Source organism: Podarcis melisellensis, assembly GCF_964234715.1.
Source record: "Podarcis melisellensis genome assembly, chromosome: 4".
In the NCBI taxonomy this organism is placed as follows: Eukaryota; Metazoa; Chordata; class Lepidosauria; order Squamata; family Lacertidae; genus Podarcis; species Podarcis melisellensis.
In genome coordinates, this window is record NC_138531.1 from 40,123,930 (window position 1) to 40,141,566 (window position 17,637).

General features: G+C 42.4%; 1 protein-coding gene and 1 long non-coding RNA gene across 3 annotated transcripts in view; one reads left to right on the forward strand and one right to left on the reverse strand.

Annotated features, from left to right (window-relative positions):
* NHS (NHS actin remodeling regulator) overlaps positions 1-17,637 on the forward strand; it is a 242,351-nt gene that overhangs the window by 45,446 nt on the left and 179,268 nt on the right. The gene's annotated exons all lie outside the window — the stretch shown is intronic.
* On the reverse strand, positions 10,771-16,297 carry LOC309367983. Its single transcript, XR_014167448.1, has 3 exons — positions 16,063-16,297; positions 15,200-15,327; positions 10,771-11,050 (listed from the first exon to the last, which is right to left on the reverse strand). It is a non-coding gene; the product is annotated as an uncharacterized lncRNA (long non-coding RNA).

Here is a 17,637-nt window from a genome sequence, read left to right on the forward strand (position 1 = left end):
GAATGCATCTGGGTAGAACCTGAAAGTCTGGATAAAGAGGCAGTATCCCCCCACCCTGAGACTTGAGGTTGCCCATCCCTACATTTAATATTCATTAGGCCATGAGTATGGGAAGCCTGTAACCCTCCAGATGTGGTGGACTACAACTTCCATCATCCCCTTGACCATTGGCCATGCAGGATGGAGCAGATGGGGAACTGGAGTCTATCTTCATGTCAGCTGCATTTCTGTGGTTTGATCCTGTGACAACCACATATGAATGATGTTGCTGTGTGTACAGGGCAGATTGCATGGTGTTTTTCCTGCATAATTGTCAACCTCCCTCTTGGTGGGATACCAATTACACATGAACAGCCCATGCAATCTGCTTGACTCTCATAATTGTATCATAAACACAGCCAGTAGCAAGACATACAAGATTGCATCTCTCCAAAGCAATGGCAACTTGGCTGCAAATAAAGGGACCCGATCCCGTTTGTTTCAACAGAGCTAATTGAGCAGCTAAAGAGCTTGAGCTGCAAGCTGGAATTTCCAAACTTCAAACCTCACTTCAGCCATGCAAGCTGCTGTATTTTAGCCTTGATCTCCCACCCCATATGAAACATGGAGATAATACTATGAACTACCTCAAAAGAATTGCTCCAATAATGTATATGAAGCACTTACAGATCTGTATAGTTGTTAATTAGTATTCATTCATTAAACCATACACACTTAGCTTTTTTTTGTAAATAAATATCTTTATAGTGGATTGCAATTTATGCTCCATAGGTTATTGTGCTGTAGCATAGCAATATATTAGCAAGACTATGAGGCAACAGTGATATAAATCCAATAGTTTTGTCTTTGTGCTGTTGTTTTTATTAAAACACTCATATTCTTGCTTTGTGCCATGACAAATGCTTCTGTGTATGTATAATCACAAGGTGTTTTCACAACCTCATTTGAAGGGCTACAAAGAGAGAGCCATTTCCTGATGTTGAATAGGTCACATTTTCTCAGAGGAACAAAAGGGGCCTCATGGCTGCCTCGTTGGCAAACCCTTCTGAGACATCCTTCTCTTGGACAGCTGGTTCTTTTCACCTTGCAATTATAAACATTTTGATAATAGGTTTCCAGTTCCCATTTTAAATAATTATCCATGCTTGTTGAAGCAGAGGCCTCAACTAGGAAGATCGTAACTTTTGATCCACAGCCTACTGAAAGAGCCACACTGTGGGATGAAGAAGCAATGCTACTCTTGAGCAAGACAAATAAAATATTTATTTGATCTCTCAAGTTAAGAGGATAAAAACCATTGTGTTAACAGCACACACACACACACACACACACACACACACACACACACAGGAAAAACCTGACCATCACAAAACAGAGCTCCTAATTTCACATTTTGCTAGGTTAAAACCTTTGCCTATTAAGGAAGAAGATAAAACTATTTTTTGGGGGGGGCATTTTATTTGATAATATGGAATTTATATGTTGACATGGGTCTCAAAATGTTGCAGGGAAATGTAACCTGTTTTATTTTTGCCAGTCCTGTTAAATAGAACAGGAGCCCTTCAAGGAACAGATAGGCAGCCATAGCTGCCATAAGATTGCAAGATTAAATCTTACATGGGCAGAGCTTCAGTTCTTCAGTCAAGCTAACAAAGATGAACTGTAGAATGAATAGACTGTAGATGAACTTGTTTACTGTCTCTTGAATAAGATTTTAGGATGGGTGAATGGATGGAGAAAGAACACATGTAAAGTACTGCAGTTTAGTTAGTTAGGTTTGCCATAGGATCTCAGGAAGCCTGGAGAACCATTATTTGTGGTGCAGAGGATTCATTTGTAGAACTCTTAAATAGCAGGGCTGGAAGATACCCAAGAGCTAGTGAGTGTACAAATGAATGTAATGAGGGAGACAAGCTGGGATAGTCCCAGTTACAGGGTGCAGCATGCTCATGTCACACATGGTGGAAGGAAGGAAGGCAGACCAATGTCAGAGATGTCTCCAGGATATGGACTCAGTTTAGTACAAAACATGCCTCCACCTTAAGCTAGGAAGCTATGTCATGGGATACAGTGGCATTTATCTAAGTATGCAATCATTCAGTAGTATGGGGATAACTATCTCTGTGGTGGCTGGCACGTCGTTGCAATAACAATGATTTAACTTTCAGAGCAACCCAGCTGTGTGTGTGTGTAGAAGCCATGGTGAAGCAACAGCCACTGTCTCTAGAGTCTTGCTGGCCATCTGTGGCCGGGGTGGGGCATGGGATGGTAGCTCCAGACTGGTGTAGTTTCCAGGCCTGTTTGGTGGGGGAGGGGGACATGTCAGGAGAATGTGGGGACTTGGGATCCATTGGATTCACAGCTGTCCCAGACAGGCCCCAACACATGTCCCAACACCCCTTTTTGATCTGCTTCTGGCACGATATCTACACACTTGGACCATTCCAGCATGCATCCAGTGGTGTAAGTGCTGCTTTATATGGTTTAGTTGGCTGAATGCCAACTGCAGGGTTACAGCTTTAATGCAACTTGGAGAAATGGTGCCTGAACTTTCTTGTTTTGCTTTTCACACCCCATCCTTTTTTCTCTCCAGACATGCCTACTGAATTGTTAAGCCTGGAGGCAGGGCCTGTGTTTTTATTTAATCTTTGGTGGACAGATGTACTTATTCTCTTTTATCTTGAGTGACTGACAATGAGTTCTATAGGGAATTGAGGCACGGCAAAACCTTTAAAATATGCTCTGAACAAAGGTAAAGGTGCGATGGAAAAAAACAGCACCCCCATCACTGGGCATGATGATGCAATTGCATCACCTTCACCTCTGTCTGTCACCCCCTTCCCCAAATGTTTCCAGTCCGAGTCTGAAGTGGAAGTAAATGTATGAACTTTATCCGAGTGGGATAAATAGTACATTGATCCGAGTAGTGCCTGGTACTGCCTGGCTATGGTTTTGCAAACCTTTAGACAGGGTTTTTTAAGCCTTCCTGCCTGTGTGAGGAACAGATGTGGTTGTATTTCACCTCCCACCAACCCCTGACAATTGCCCTTGCTGGCAAAGCCTGATGGGAATCCCCTGGGCATTTGGACCACAGATGCTCTTCTGCTTTACAGAGATGCCAGTGATTGAACCAGGACTCTTCTACATGCAAAGGATATGTTTTGTCACTGGGCTGCGGCTTCTTCACTCATGGCCATGGGGGAATAGCATAGGCACAAGATGCTATTGGCAGTAGCTTTCTTATTGCTTCACGACAAAGGTGATTCCTGCTTCTAAGGAGATCAGAATTTGTCAGATTCCCATGGCCCATGGAAGCTATGCTTTTATGTTCAGGAGCACACCCTTCATCCACAAATTACCCCTTTCTGCCAGAATCCTCCCACTGTATCCCAGGCACTTTCTTCTGAGACCTTTTCTTGACCCCCTTTCTAGCTTTTGAAGCGTCTTTCACTGGCACCATTCTTTCTTTCTGCCTTTGAGAATGCTGCTGTTCCTAGCTCAAAAACTTGAGATGCAGGAGGTTCTGAAATATTGAATAGAGGACACCAAGGTCATATTGCCAAATGTGGCAGAACCAGCATAGGTTGTCCAAAAGGTGGTTCTTCATCCTTTCCATTACCCATTTTTGACTTCTCTTGGCTTGCTGGGCGACAGCAGCAGTTGCTCCTTGGAAATTGGTATGGTTACCCACTTCACTGTTAGCGTTCACTGGCATTATTGAGCTGCATCCCCCCCCCATCAGCTTTTGTTATGCATTCTTCCAACCCTTTAGCTGACTTTAAATTTTACAGTAAGGAAGAGCCAAGAGCACACATTTCATAGTTTAAGACAGACCATTCTCTTGTGACTCACAGGCAACAGTTTGGAAACCTGGGGGGGGGGGGAGTCTTTTCTACAGATCCTCTGATCTCTGAGCATAACAGAGAAGTTGGTTTCAAATCTAATTTTGCTTAGTTGGTGAGTGAACAAAACCTTTTCTTTACTATTGCTACATTTGAGTTCTAGGGACCATTCCTGGTTTGCATTGCACTTTTCATCCTAAACAAATTTGAGCAGTTATTGGTCAAATCAGTTATGTAGAGTATATGCTCCTTGCTAGCATAAGCAAAAACCATTTTTATAGTATATTTCCTGAATGACTAAAAGTTCTTCACCTTCAACAATTGCATATTTTAGCAATCGTTTGAAGCATGCTAGTAAGACAGGCTGGTAATACCTTCCCCATATTACACATGGGAGATTGAAAGACATGTTTTATGTCTGTTTATTTACATTCATATCCTGCCTTTCTTCCATCATGCATCCCCAGGTGGTGGACATGTGGTTCCCAGGTGGTCAGCTTTTCCAAGCAATGGCTGTACTCAGACCTGCTTTGCTTCAGCAAGGGTCTGGCCTCATTACCTGCGGACTTCACAGACGAAGTGAAAATCATAGCTAATGTTCTTAATCACTTGATAGGAGCTGAACATTTGCTCACGTTTTCACAGAGAGAAGCCACACAAAAAACCCCCACCTCTGCTCCCCCTAAGGGGTTTATTTAATGTTTTGCTCACGCAAGGGTATTCCCCACCCATTCTTCCCTAGGGCAGCTCTTTTCACTCCTGAAAGCCTCCCCTGAGTTCTGGAGACAGAATAATTTTGTTCTGCTTGCAGTATTTGTGACTTGTAGGGTTTGGGACTGTTGAGGGAGGGTGGAAGGTACAGGGGCATAAAGGCTATGAAGGGATACTATTAAATTTTTTTATTTTTATTTATTTATTTATTTATTTTTGCACAGCAGCTTTTGCCAGGTAAAGCTTGAATTACTTCATTGGGTTAGTTTGGTTATGCACCACTAAATTACATGCTCAAGAGGAAAAGAAACTAGCCTGGCATGCTGTCCTCCACTATAAAACTAAATGTGAAATAATGTCTGGTTGGAGTCTCCATTGTTGAAAAGTCTGTACTTGTTCTGTTATGAGATATTAAGGAAGAGGGATGAGGATCGCTAAGCACTGGCTGTGCTAGAGAACGCTTTCTTCATTTTGTGAGAATTCTTGTTGCACACCAGCATTTTCAATCAATGACTTAACTTGGGGCAAGGTTCCAGGGAGAACAGAAACTCCTTGTTGCAATAGCTCCACTAGCTACCGGTCCATTTCCAAGCACAATTCAGTGTGTTGGTTATGTCTCACAAAGCCCTGTACAACTTGGGTCCAGGCTTTCTGAAGGACCATATCTTGCTATAGGAGCCTGTCCAGGCTTTGAGAACTTCCATTGAAGGTCTTTTTCTTGGCGCCACTAGCTTCACAGGAACATTTAGTGAAGATAGGCCTTTGACCACCAATGGGTTGTTGTTGCAAGGTCTTCTGAGGGTGGGTGTTGAGTTTTCTCCCCCTCCTTCTGTGTTCATGAATCGTTTTTGCTAGGATTATCTATTTATTTGTGTCTTGTTGTTGTTTTTTAAAAAATCATGTTGATTGTGTGTTTTAAGCTGTATTTGTTCTAATTCATGTTGTGAGCCGCTTAAGATCCTATAGGGGGAGAAAGGTGGGATATGAATAAAATAGATAAGGTTGAGAGCAAACTCCTGTTACATTATAGTGTTCTTTGCTGGAGAGAAACTACACGGTAAACCTCCCCAATTCCATATGAACGGACGTTGATCTTTGGAGGCCCGGTTTCTTATTCCTAGCCTTTTGATGTACCAACAGTGCCTACAAAAGTCAGGGCCTTCTCAGTTGTGGGGCCTGGTTTATGGAGCTAGGAGGCCTCTCTTGGGAGGGAATCCTCTCATAATGCAGTTCAGATGGCTATTTAGTTAATACCCTGCTGTTTGAAAGGTCATTCGGGACGGAGGGCAACTAGTTGTCTTCACGCTCTTACTGAGGTCTGTTGCTTTATGTGATTACATTGCTTTCTTGGGCTTGTATATATTATGCATTTGCATTGATGTTAAGTTGCCTAGCAGGTCCTTTGGGATGGAAAGGTGAGAGGTGAAAAATGTTAAGTAAAATGGATAAACTAAATGAGTGCTATTCATACACAACTCTCACTGTACCTCCTTGCGTCGCTCATAAGCAACCCCTCGCTGACTTGGGTTTGTCAGCCAGAAGGCAACAGCATGGGAGACAGGGATCTTACTCCCATTTCTCCCAAACTGCATGCAGGGGTGTCTGAGACCCACTTCACCTTGGCTTTAACCTCTGTCAATGTTTCCTGTGATCTCCCAATGCCATAAGGCATTAAAACAAGTCCCAGCATGTTGAAGAAATGTAGCAGCACACTTCTTACGAGTGTTTTGGTACATGTTAATTATGAAATCCTGCAGCAGATTTTATTCTCTGCCAACAGCTCTGCTTTTTCATTTTAAAACGTCATTCTTGTCTGCAGAGATCAGTGTCTGCCTTCCTTTTTTCTTTCAGGCCTCGGAATTGACTGTCAAAGAGAGATATAATACATGCTATGCTCTGATCAGAGACACCTTCTTTGTGTGTTTCTTTAAAATAACTTTATATTACAAGGAAAGCAATTCTGAGTAAATATTTGAAAAATCTTAGGGAAGGAGTAGCCTTGCTGTCTTCATCCTGCATCAAAATAGTAAATTATGTGACTTAAAGTCCCCTGAGCAACATGTGGAGGAAAAGGAACTTCAGTTTATGCTGGGCAAACAAGGAGTGTGCAGTCTAGTGGAGACCAAAGCAACTTACCAAGCCAGTTTCAAGGAGGCAAATGGTATGCTCCACTGAAGAGTGTGTGAAATATCCACTAGAAATCATACATTCATTTGCAGCCATGAAGCATGCCTTCATATCTTGAAAAGTCATACATTTATGGTCACACAAGAAAGCATCGTTCTTAAAATGCTAACATTTGCAGCATTTTATGAAAGTTTGGCATATGTCAATGACGTTTGGAGGACCAGTGCTCTAGCAGTATGAATGTCATGGACTAGGGATGGGGAATGTGTGGCTGCAACTCCCGTATGTCCCAGCCAGCATGGTCAGTAGTTAAGGTTGACATGAGGGCCCATGTTCCCCATGCCTGGTGTGGACTATGCTAAGCTAGATGGACCAATGGTAAGGAAGGGTAAGGAAGCTTTATGTGTAATGCTGGTTGGAAATCTCTAATATTGGCACATGTTCAGCTGCATACAAACTGCATACACTGTGAGCAAACTGGTAAAACTAAACAGAGGAAATTCAGTGAGCACAAAGTCATGGCCAAGATCCACTTCTACATGAGCCATGTTCATCTGTGAAGAGCTGGAGAATAAAGTGATGAGTTGTCTGTGTGAAATAGACATTAATTGCCAGAAAGAGTGAGAGAACAAGAGATCACTTTCATATTGTCACCCACAATCAGTGGACCATGTTTGTACATACAGTTCGTTCAAGTCATTGGCTACTGGCTAATTAAGTAATCTGAGCTCAAACATGCATGCGTGGACTTCTGTGCAAAATCAGCAGGTTTTAAGGTTTTAACTAATGTACTTAGGTTTTGTTGATTTTAATAGGGCTTAAAACTCAGTCCTATGCATGTTTACTCAGAAATAAGAACCAGCGAGTTCAGGAGGACTTAGCCTTCCAGTATTTAGGGTTGCTACCTTCGCTCTGCTTTGTTTGTTTTGTCGGATTGCATGTAATATGTAAAGCTGGAGCTCAGATTTCAAGTTGCTTTTATTTCCTTGACACGAGAAGGGGGGACGGAATTGAATCCTCCTGTTTTATAAACACAACAGCAAGTTCTCTATGTTTGCCAGAAGGGAGCAATTTTTATCCTTGTTCTCTTTGGATGGAGAATTTACTGTAAGTGAACCCAAGCTCTGGGAGATGATAGGAAGCTGGTCAGGAAAGTTCCACTGTTTTTCCTTCCTGACTTTGCATATTTTAATACTGGTCCAAAAAGAGTAATCTCTTGATCTCACTGGTGATTAATAGAAAGACTCTGAATGAACCTGATCAACCACCTTCCTCTGTCAAAACCCAACTGTGGCATTTTTGTTGTTTAGATCCCTACAGATGTAGGCTTATTGAAAGTCTCCTTACTTTTTACACTCCCCACACACTTAATGGTGGTGTAGTTTCCTGTGATCGAAGCCACATTTTTATATGTGTCAAAATCAGTTCAGCAGTTAGAAAGTAAATCATAATATAGATTGGATCATATTTCCTAAGTGGATGTCACCAGCTAATTCCTTTGTTATACCATTTAGCTACACAGGATTAAGAGTGTGTTTACCATTAAGCGGTTACATATGGGTCTTATTAGTTCGCACACTCTGGTATGACTTTTGACAAATATCTTGTCAAACAGGTTAACGTTTCAAAATGACTCTCAACCACTGAACTTCAAGGACCTTTAAAAAAACAAAAAACCTAACCCTTTGTCATTGAGGAGTGCTGAGAAATACTGTACTATTTTAGATTTTAAAGGCTTTAGCTTTTTTAAAAAAGAATCCTCTAAAGGTTTCTATGCTTTCTTTAATGGTGGTGAGGACGGGGAATCCAGCATTATCTTGTTCTATCTTCCTTCTCTAGAAAGTTTAGTTCAGTCTCTCCCTCTCCCTCTCTCTCTCTCTCTCCATTCTTCTTCGCCTCCTTCATCTGGAGTGGACTCTTTTTTTTTTCCTTTTTAGCATTTTAATTAGAGAAAAGCTTTCAAGAGCCTCTGTGCGTAGTTCTTTGATCTTGGCACTGTATGCTGCCTTGTGGTGTTTCTTTTGCCTGCTTGGGTGCCTGTTTTTGGACGCATTATGCAAGTGCCTTGGTCCAAATTACATGTTGGGAACGGCGCAGCATGTTTCTTTATCCATCTCCCCTCCACTTCCTACTGCTTATTTTTATTTAGTGTCAGGATGGGACAGCTGTATACAGAATCGAAGCCCTGTGGTCTTGGGTGGAGGAGGCATGGCAGTGGCTGCCAAACGTGTGGTGAGAATGGGACAGGGGAGCTAGATGGCAGCAGAGAAGTAAGAAATGTGGGTCAGGAATTACTATATAGGAAATTTTCAATACTCTGTTGGGAAACTGAGCATGAACAGATGTCATATTATGTAATTCCCACCCCCTACCCCAGTATTTTGAAACTCCTTCCTGGAAAGTTTATATGTATTGAGTTACTATATTACAAAGTGAGCCCGCTTACTAGTTTTTGTACCAAAAGCACAAATCTTTTTGCTATAAGCTATCCTAGCTTTTGACACCTGAAATGTATGAGACGTAGCTATGCTAAGCAAGTGGTGTCTTCTTCATACAACAGGACTTCCCCTTCCTTTCCTCTTCACACCTCTGTGAGCTCCAGAGGGTCCTCTGGACCTTTGAGGGAGATCTTGGACATTGAGCAGTGAGGTGGTATTGGATGAAGCCCCCCCTATTCTTCTGATTGTCCGTTGTTTTAACTGATTTTACTACAGTGGTACCTCAGGTTACATACACTTCAGGTTACAGACTCTGCTAATCCAGAAATAGTGCTTCAGGTTAAGAACTTTGCTTCAGGATAAGAACAGAAATCGTACTCCTGCGGCGTGGCAGCAGCAGGAGGCCCCATTAGCTAAAGTGGTTCTTCAAATTAAGAACAGTTTCAGGTTAAGAACGGACCTCCGGAACTAATTAAGTACGTAACCAGAGGTACCACTGTACTGTGTTTTTATTTTGTTTTAGCCCATCCTGGGACCTCATGGTGAAGGGTAGGTATGAAAACCAATAAATAATAATAGAAGTAGTAATTATCTGTCCGACTTGTGTTGACAGCAGCATTGCTATATTTAATTTAAAGGAATAAGATGATGATTGGTATGCATGGCCAAGGATTCTGTTCCTCTCCAATCCCCCCCCCCCCCACCGTGATTCTAGTTGTAAGATTGGCATCTGATCAGGAGTGCATTACTGGAACCAGTTTGGATACTGGAGATAATTTTAATGGCTCTGGCAGGTGGCAAAGTACCCACTCTTCATTAAGGAGATGCCTCTCAATATATAGTCTCTCCAAGGAGAAAACCATTTGGTAATCTGGGCTGAGATTCTCCCCATCCTTCCTCTCTACTGTAGAATGTGGTAGGAGCAATAGTACTATTGTCCTTTTATGTTGGATGGAGCTACTTTGCATCAGTTTCAGGGACAAAGATTGGGTAGAGGTAACAGAGAATAGAACCAGCTTGGAGAGAGCACAGCCAGAATTGGAAGCCAGAACACTGGTGACAGTCAAGAAGACAAACAAGAGTTTTGGTGAAACAGGGTAGGACGGAGGCGACGGGACAAAGGGAGTTAGAACAAAGGGAAAGACAGAACAAGAAGAAAGAATAAATCCAAGGAGAACTGGAACTCCTATGCAGAGAAGCAGGAGTCCAAGGTGGGAGGGTTCAACATAGCAACCAAGCTGGAGAGTGCTGCTCTGTTGACCAGGCAAGGGTCAAAGGGCCTATGTTATAAGACATATCTTTATACTTGGATTAGCAATCCACAGAAGCCTCATATACACCAATCTGTGATGTCAGGAGTGAGAGTCTGTGGTGGACCCAGAGAGATAGCTGGCTCCTAAATGTGCAGTCCCAGAGGGCTCCCCGTGCCAGCTATGCCATTCCTTGGTTGGTTCTTATAAGAAGTAATACCCCACCCCTGCACTGCTCCCAATGGAGCAATCTTTGCTTTGCAGGGGTTTTGTTTCCCTGGGTATGAGAAATGTTAATCAAATGTTGATCAAATGAAAAAAGAAGGAAAGGAAAGAAAGTAGAGAATGGAGGATGAATATTGAGTTTGATTGCCGAACCCGAGCAATGAATCTCTGGAGCCCTTATTAAGCGTGCCATTTAATAAAGGAGAAAGGCAATAAAAATAAAAACTTCCTCTTTTCCAGTCTGTAAACATTTCCTGGAAAAACTACTCTGTGGTTTTGAGGATTCCAGAATCTTGCAATCCCTGTTCTCTTCATTTCCCCATGACTCACTGGATCGTAGGAAAGTCCCCTCTTGTTTCCAAGAAGAATTGTCACTAAATCAAGCAGGGATTTAATGGAAGCCGTACCTTTTCTGTGGTTAGATGATTCTATTGGAATCATAGCTGGATTTGGGCTGCTGAAGATTTTATAGGAAAAAATAAATTGTTTCTTGGCTGAAGTGAGGGACAAAGTTCATTGGCATTAATGCAGAAATTGAAACCGTTTATATTACTTACTCCACCAAAAACATGTAAACCTGTCTCCCCACCCCCACCCCAAATGACCATTAATATATTACTTATTAGGTTTTAACTTCATGACATAGCAAACTTAGAAAACTTATCCAAATAGCATGCAGGAAATCATTTACAAGATGAACCTGACACTATTTTAAACAGTTTGTTCCAGTAGCGTATTATGAAACCACATCCTATCCCATTTATTGCTATTACAGCTACATAATAAAGTATTGTGGTTATGCAATTAGCAGGGATTGCACACAGATGAAACATTTCTCAGTCAGCCACATCCCCAGCACATTGTGCTGTTATTGACTTGGGAACCGTACACTATGCAAATCCCGGTGCTGTTTATGCATGTGGGCTCTGCTTTTTCTCATCACTCTCTGCAAAGATAGCTATAACAAGCCTGCACTATTCCCTCATGAGGAAAGGCAGTAGCACCATTTGCTCATGTTGCCAACTCATGCAGCCATGTAGAAAAAGCTTCAAAGAACCATAGAACCATAGAATTTCAAAGTTGGAAAGAACCCTGAGGATTTTCTAGGATGAGATAATCCTCAGGATCCCTTCCAATTTTGAAAGCAGCTGTCCCACATGGGGATTGAACCTGCAAACTTGGCATTATCAGCACCATGCTTTAACCAGTTGAGCTATCCGGGCAGGTCTGGGTCTGGTCAATGCTTGGATGGGAAGCTACTTGGGGATGTTACCTATAGTTCTTTTGGCTCAATGGAAGCAAAGCAGGAGATAGATAAATAAAAAGCAAGGACAAAAATCTTTGACTTCCCATGTAGTGCAGTGGTACCTCGGGTTAAGAACTTAATTCGTTCTGGAGGTCTGTTCTTAACCTGAAGTACCACTTTAACTAATGGGGCCTCCTGCTGCTGCCATGCCGCCGGAGCACGATTTCTGTTCTCATCCTGAAGCAAAGTTCTTAACCTGAGGTAATATTTCTGGGTTAGCGGAGTCTGTAACCTGAAGCGTATATAACCTGAAGTGTACCACTGTATTTGCGTTTAATAGGATGGTTTCAACAACTGGTATGTACAGAATCTGGAATGAATTGCAGCAGAGTGTGTCAATCATCTACTGAATATAGTTCCCAACTGGCAATGAGTTAACATAGCAGGCCTCTCAACATAAAGTCTTCAAGAGACACCCAAAGGTTAATAGCAAGAATATATTCTGAATCTCTGCTGGAAGAGTAATCCATAGCACAGAACCAGCTGCATTAAATGCCTGAATTCTGTCCAGTTAAATGATTCTGTAACAAGGAGCATAACTACCTGTACTCTTCTGGCTGCTCTCAGTGGTCAAGCTGGGATATAATGGCTCGGGCAATTCTTTTCTGGACCCAAGTTGCTCAGGGCTTTGTATATTGATGCAAGAACCTTGAACTTAACCTGGTAATGTATGGGCAGTTGGTGCAGATGTTTTTGCAAATTTGCCACATGCTTTCAGCTGCCTGTCACCATCAGCTGTATTCTGCACCTTACAAACTAGTTTCTTATCACCAGAATGGTTGTATATCTTCTTAGGTTTCCCAGAGAGATCACATTGACCTCACAAGTGGGGCTAGCATCACAGCTGAGGGTCTAGACAGCAGCCTGGTATCGTTTCTAAGTAGAGGTTTGCCTTCAAATTGGGCCTTACAATAGCCCTGCATTGTGATATTTCTTTTCAACCTGTGGAAGAGGCTTGGGAGGTGCAGAAAAGTTCTTAGAGCCATAAAAGAGTTCCTTATCACAAATCTTATCAGGATGCTTCCTGTTCATGTTAGGATTAGCTGTTTCTCAGTTTTGACAGTGTATTTGACCTTGGGCTCTGAGCCAGTTTAGCTCAGATTACGGTGGTGTTTGCTCAGTTCCTTTTCTTTGAGGATATGATTCAACTTTCATTGCATTGAATAGGAAAACCTCCATTGGCTTAGGCAGGGACAGCAATCCCACATCCCACTCCAACCTGTGATTTGCTCATATGCATGACAGGTGCACTGGAGACCAAAGAAAGGCAACATCCCCATGTAAAACCAGGGGGAGGCGGAACCCCTATTAATCTCTCTTGCAAACAATAGTAAAGAGGAAATAGTTCAACATGGACCGCAAGGGACTGAAGGCAGATGAGGAATTCTGTGTCTTTGTTATCTCATCATTGTTCTCCCTCTGGGAACTACTGAATCATTGACTTATGTAACAAATTATTGGCTACTTAACCTTTACAGTTGGAGTTGCCATTATTATCAGTGCTGTGGGATTATTTCAGGGGCTACCTTTGGGTGGAAGCAGGCAAAGGAGGATCACTCATGAATCAATTTGCCCAGGGCTGTATTCTAAACATGCACACAGCGACTGAGCTGTGCCTTGCTGACCCAGGCAGCTATGAATAGAAATGGTGTGTGTGAGTGTAGGATGGGGCTCTTCTTCAACAAGAAGTTGGAGTCTCATCCCATGCAATTGCCTATTGCCTATCCATTGTCACCAGTCCTGAAGAACAAGGTATTTATATTAATTAGAAGAGGTTCATTGCCTCAGAATGAATACTGTGGGCAGAGGTGGGACTAAACAAACACAATTGTATTGTACTGCCTTCTCCTCTGCTCCCAAAATTTTGTTACAGATTTTTGGGGAAGTGGGAAATATGACAAGAGAGCCATATCCAGTGTTGTCATACTTTCTCTCCTTCCCCTCCCATCTTATTCTGACACACAGTTTGCGTCATGCACAAGTGCTTTGCATAAGCAGAAACACCAGGTACTGTATCTGTAACATCTGGACTTTGCTCTTTAAAACAGTTTCTGAGGTTTGTTCCAAGTACCAGAACTGCGCTACTAGAGAATGTTAAGATGCAAAAGCAAACACTGAAAATTGGTGAGGCATTCTGAAAGAGGCCAAATACAACATTGTTACTGGTTGGCTGGTAAAGTATTCTGACTCAAGCAGTCTTAATTTCATAACTGCTACCATGGCTCCACCCCACCCCACCCTCAACATTCATACCTCCCTCCCTCCCTTTCGTTGGTTGTGGCTTTTCATTTTTAAGAAGGATGATATATTACAAACCAATTTGTCTGATCAAATATATAGCTTTGACAATCAGCACTGTGTGAAGTCAGTAGTCTAATCTTATCTGGCGACATCTACTCAGCCTTCCCTCTTTTAGATTAAATGGTTCAGTTGATCTAATATAATAATATATAATCTGTCATTCCAAAAATATTTAAATTCATCTTCCTCTCGAGTGGATTTATTTATTTATTTGAAATACATACTAGAAGCGTTCTGTTGGGAAGAATCTGAAGTGCAATTGTTGGGAACAAAACCATCTATATGAATATGGATCTGCTAAATTCTTTATTTTTGCACTCTTCAGAATATTCCAGCTTAAGCTTCTGCCATAATGTAGACTGGAAAGAGCTTTTTTAATAATGCTAATTAAAAAATTCCAATACGCTATTGTCTGAAGTATCTAGAGTGAGCAGTTCCACTTAGGTTAATCCATGAGATGCGCTTCTCTCTCATGAGACTGTCTTCTCTCTTGGAAGACTTAAGGATACATCACTCACCAGCTTCAGCATGCTTGCAGCAGCTGGAAGAGACTAAATACTAATGTGGATTCTAGCAAGTCATCACCTTTCTAGCTGCCAGCGATAAGGCCCTATAAGCGTTGTATTTCAGAACAAAATTATTCAGACATATGAGAAGGTTTGTCTGGATAATTGTTGCTGTACTGGTGCCAAAGAACAAAAAATGAAATAGACATATTCATAACAGGGCTTGTCTGTTTGTGTGCATGCATGTGTATGTGTGCTACACAGAAGTTAATGTTTTAGGACCCCTTCACACTGGTTGTGTTCACACCAGCAGTGCCTGCTTTTCCCATTAAGGAAGCCTAGACACTCCTATAATAAATATTCCTGTAGCTGAGGGATTTCCTCATGTGAGCATGACTGGTGTAGGGCCCTCTCCACATCTGCTTCAGGCAGAAAGAATAGTTGCATCCTCTCAAGGAAGTCCAAGTAACTTTGCCCAATATGATATTCTTACCTGGGAGAAAGTGGGGAATGCCTTCTTTTACATAAAGCATAACAAGTCAACCCTCAAGAAGTGCCTGTTACAGCCCAGCAAGACGAGAGGCAGATGATATGTTCTGAGATGGCCCTGGTGGTCATGTTCTGGAACAGGGAGATGAAGTGATTTGTTTAGGAGCTTCTCCCAAGGGCAGCATCTTGGCTACCACTTGTGGACTCATTACTCAGACTTGGTAATCATACAAGGCTTTATTCCAGATTTCACTACAGTGTCCAAATATATATCAGGTTAGTTCAGAAGTCATAGCAGAGCTCTAAGGTACATGGCTAGGCTAAGACATGGTCCAACACCTGGCATGCCCCCCAAATTGACCTTTGGAAGAGTGGGGCGGGCACATCCATTCATGTAGTCATTTCCCTAAGCCTTGGGATCAGGCAAGCAAGTGAGCACTCCTACAGGTAGGTAGTCTGCTGGGTCTGCTAGCTGTGGCTGCTTCTTGGGTGATGTGGGTGGGCTTACACAACCAGCTTACTGTCCATTCTATACTCAGGGCCTTTCCCAGGAGCAAGGAAACACTTCACTGACAGGTGGCAGTGGCCGAGGCAAGTCAGGTTGCTGCTCTACGATGGCAGGCAGGGGATGCACTGTCAGAGAAGTAGGCCTCTCCCCTGACAACCTGCTCGCCCCTTCCTCAGCATCTAGATTACTAGGCCACAAGGCCCCTCCCCTTTCTTCCTATTCCTCCTCCCGCTTGGACCAGCCCTGCCAAGATGTCTCCATGGGGCTCAGGACAGACAAATTGATCAGACTAAAAGTCCAAACACAGAGCTGCAGTTAAAAAAAACCCTCAGCCAGACCCTATTGGTTCCTCAACTCACCTGATCTAGTTAAGCTGATGAGCTGCCTTCTGTGGGCATTACATGGATGGGTCTGCAGCACCGCAGACGTCAGGGCAGTCGTTCTCTCAGCCTGAGAATTGTCCCAGTGGCACAGGGGGTAAAAGTGTCCTGGGCTTTGCTGCCAGAATCCCTGGCTCAAGTGTACTGGTGCGTTAAAGCATCTCGCCCTTTGTTTGCTTTTGTTGATGTGAATTCAGCTGGAGGCAGAACATTTTTCATCCATTGTTAATAAATACCTAGTGCCCAGGGATGGGTGTATTACACATGAATTCCCCATCTGATAATGCAGAGGTCCCCCAGCACTATAAATGTTTTCCCTCCCCATGTTATATTTCTGGTTCTTACTGCACCTTTTGATTGAAAATATACATAATATTTTATCCTCCCCCCCCCCTTAGTTTCTGCCAAACCTTTCCATTTTGTGGTCTCTGAGTTGAAGAATTTTGTGAATCAAATCTACCAAATGATTAGTGAGCTGGTGGGTTTACATTTGACTTGGATTGTTCCTGTTTATTTTAGCTATCTTTTTATTATTGTTTTAGCTATTATCTTGCTGCTGAAAACTTTTAAAAAGGCACAAAAGTCATTATTGGCTTTGGTGGCTGACATTTGCTGCAGAATTCATTGTCATAATAATCAAAGTTTTTTTAAAAGAATGTTTCAAGGTCTTACTACTGTGATAATATTATATAAAACATTTAAGAAATGGCTAGCAATATTTCCAAAGAGAGGGATCTCAGTAGGATTTCCATGAGTTAGGGGGTTGAGTTCTCAAGTGACAGTAACTCAAAGAATATGAATCCATTGCTTGACTCTTCTTGAATAGACTCACCAGCACCAGAGCTCTCATCTGGAGCTCAGGAGGTATCTTTGCCTTTGGACTAAAAAACAAACTTGGCCTTGATCTCCTCTGAGAATCAGGCCTCAGTATTTAGACTTAAGACCAGAGTTTCCCACACTTGGGTCTCCAGCTGTTTTTGAACTACAATTCCCATCATCACTGACCACTGGTCCTGCTAGCTAGGCATGATGGAGGATGTAGTCCAACAGCAGGTGGAGACCCAAGTTTGAGAAGCCCTGTTCTAGACTAAACTACAAAGCCTTGGCAGTTACTACAGGCTAGTGCTGCAGCAACTTTTTCTTTCTGCCTCAGCTGCAGGATTTCTGGTCATGTTCTTACACTTTAGCCACTGAACTCCGAACCAGCAGCTCTAACACTGTCTGGGGTCTGGAATTTGGAGCACCATCAAACTGGCTGTGGAACCATAGTTCTCCATTTCTAACTCCCTGTCTCTTGGGCCATCGCCTTGTCTCAGTAGCAGAGATTATGATGGATCAAGAAATAGGGCTTTGGTTGCCATGACTAGAAGAAGCAAAATAAGTTATAAGTAAGCCCAGATATGGATGGACCTGAAGAACTGCACAATTTATTCTAGCTGTAGAATCCAATTTTACTTGGGTTTTGAGTTTGGAACAGATTTGTTTGGTTTTTTTAAAACTCAAAAGATTTGTGGGAAACACTTCATTTAAACACTTTATAGTGGGGAGGGTGGA